Genomic DNA, 3,546 nt, shown 5'->3' with positions numbered 1-3,546 from the left:
AATGCAATCAATTTCCTTAAATTCCTCCAACTTGTCCACATATTTCTCCTTCATAACTAAATATTAAATCTTATTTTTATAGATCTGCCAAAAATGGAGAAAAAATATTTTCTTAAGATTTGAAATAAGCAGTAGAAGATCTCAATTCATACAATTGATAACAGGTAAAATCTCTATTCAAAAATATGTAAAAGAAAATTCATGAAATACTTTTTTTGAAAAATATATTTTTGAATTCATTCTCGAATTTGTATATGTTTTTTGAATTTGAATAACTATTACGATTATGAATTTGTTTTGGTTGTTGGATTTTTATATTTTTTATTACTGAGTGTATAATAAAATTAATTTTTTTGTTTTTTCTCACAAATCATTAAATGTTTGAAAATCTTATTGGAGTTGATGTTGATGATACAAATGATCAAATTGATGCAGGTTCTATTGACCAGACTGAAGTAATTGCTATAAATGAATAATTTCAAGCAAATTTTTCAGGACCAAATCATAATGAAGTTTTGATTGTCAGGTGTATACGAAGAAAGCTACTTTGAAGTCGGTAATGACGCAGTACTCAATCAGACATAAATTTTAATTCAATACGATAATGTCAAATGTAAACGGATAAGTAGAATTTATTTAAAATCATGTAGGTCAGGTGTTTGTATAAGTATAAAATTTTGTACACGTTTGTATACTTGTACAAGTATATGTATGTTTGTATATTTGTATATGTAAGTATATTTGTATAAGTTTACTTAATGTTTGGACATTTGTTTATGTAATTGTATTTGTGTAAGTTTGTAATTTGAAAGTATTAAATGCATACGTTTTTGTGTACTTTGATGTTTTATTTTTTTGTTATACGTGTTTACCATTATATGTTCAGTTGAATATTTTGTGTTTATATATATTAATGTTCAGCGACAATTTATTTATACAAATATTTGTTATTTATTATAAAAAGTTCTATTCGCTGGTGGATGTATGTTACATGGTAATGTTAAGTATTTAGTTAATTTGTATATAAGATGAAATGTATTTTTTTTATATTTATATTATTGTATGTTAATATAAGAATATAACGTGTATTATGAATATATGCATGTGTATTATGTATCTCTGTAGCTACCATTTTTATATGAATATAAGTATATATTCATGTGAATACTATATATGAACATAAATATATACATTTAGAACTTTCCACACGTTATATAAAAGTACAAATACACAAACTTTCTGTATATTTTCATCATACGATAATATTAGTGAAGAACACATAAATTTTTTATAAAGCACTCATCATATGTGACTAATGTTAGTTGAAACAAAAAAATTGTATATATATCAAAATAATTTCGTATAAATACTGTGATGTTTCAAAAAAATTAACCAAGTCACATAACTGTTACATAAACCAGCTTCAAAAATATCTTTCTATACCATAATTAAATTCTAATCAACTTACTGTATCAAAAACTGAGTTATAAAATAGGTTGCTATGCCAAACAAAATTGATAAGGTATTATAATAATAACAATTAAACTGTCTATGGAATAACAATCACTTTTGTATTATTACAACCAAACTGTGGTCTCATTGGCCTGTTCGAACTCTCATCATTACTCATGATATTTTTCTCAATCTTCTGAGTCCCATGACTTCATAAAAGGGCAGCATACTGAGTGCGTAAAGATTTAACGTCAAACACTCCTGGTGGCACACTTTTTTCATGGCTAGTATATTATGCATATGCAGCAATATATACTCCACAATCCCTGCATATTCATATTTTTGGGAAGTAGTTAGTAAAGTGAAATGAAAAATATGTGTTTGTGATGATATTAAATATATGTATATATGAATCAAACAAAATTAAAGATTTGTATACTGTATATATGAATATGTACTCGTACTAATATGATTTTGTCCTTAAATTGTATATATATATATATATATATATATGTATGTATGTATGTATATGTATATGTATATATGCACACTGAATTAAATGAAATACTAATCAAATCTATTATTAATCAAGCACATTTTTATTTCAAAAATATATGAAATAATTGTATCACAAAGAAAAGTTAGTTTGTTATCGCAGCGTGTCCAGCAAATGCTCTCGAAAATACTATCCAAAATTAAAGCATAGACACAAAAACTTTCAAATACAATTCAAGCCAGACATATTTGTACAAGTTCACTCTATATACATATATGCAAACTGTATATACATATATGCACTATATATATATATATATATATATGCAAACTGTATATACATATATGTACTCTAAAATTGTATATGTATGCATATGCATTCATTATTATACAAAAAGTATATGTGTAAATTCACTATATTTACATATATGCAACACTGTATATACTTATATCTAAATGCCAACTTTATATACATATATTTTTGTAGAATATGTATATACTTTTCTTTATACGATAAAATTCACATATATGTCCAGCAAACGTTATATACATATGTTCTATCAAAAAAGTATATGAATATATGTATATTGAAATAAAAGTGTAAATTGAATAATAATTTTGTTTCATGAAAATATATACAAAACTACCTCTCAATTAATCATGGATATATGTTCAATACCTCTTGTCAATCTCTTGTTAGGGGTTTCTTCATCCATTTGAAACAATAAACAATTGGTAACTTGAAACCCAACAAAAAATACAAAATAGATGAACAACAAAGAAATTTATAGACTCAAATAGATAATATATAAAAAAAATAACAACGAAATCCAATCTAATATTAAAAATACTAAAAGATTGCTTCAAATCATCAATAAATATAAAAAAAATCAATTTAATATGAAAAATACTAAAAGATTACCTCAAATCTTCAATAATTCTAATATATGTTATCAAAAATACTAAAAGATTACCTCACTAACATAATATATAAAAAAATCAAAAAGAAATTCAATCTAATAACAAAAATATTAAAAGATTATCTCAAATCTTCAATAAATATCATAAACTGATTTTATGTGGTGACAAATCCGCTAAAATGATTTTTCAAAGAAAAATCAAGGATGATTGACTGTGATATTAGATTGATTTAGAACTCAAAATAAGGAGAAAAAAATTGAAGAAGATCTTTTGAAGAATTGTGTATTATGACGTTGCCAAGGTTATTGTTTCTTCAATGTAAAATCAAGGAGACTATATATAATTTTAAGAGAAAATTAGGAAAAAAAATTGAAGAACATATCTTCAATAATCTTGTGTTTTGATATGCGCGTTGTTGTCGTTTCTTTAGCCAATAGAATAGAGAGAGAGAAAAAATAAAATACCAAAAATAAATCACAGAGAGAGAAAATAGGTAAATAAAAATCTTCATATATTTATATATAGGGCCCCACAAAAAACTGACTTTAAACTACCATATGACTATGAATTGTAGTTTTTTTAAATATTCTATGTAATTTTTCCAAAAAAGAAAGGGGATTGTTGGGTTAAAGAAAAGGGGATCTTTGGGCTTACTAATAAAACCACAATTAATAACAA

Source organism: Capsicum annuum, chromosome 3 (genome assembly GCF_002878395.1).
Source record: "Capsicum annuum cultivar UCD-10X-F1 chromosome 3, UCD10Xv1.1, whole genome shotgun sequence".
Taxonomy (NCBI): domain Eukaryota; kingdom Viridiplantae; phylum Streptophyta; class Magnoliopsida; order Solanales; family Solanaceae; genus Capsicum; species Capsicum annuum.
Note: the sequence above shows the minus strand (reverse complement) of the source record.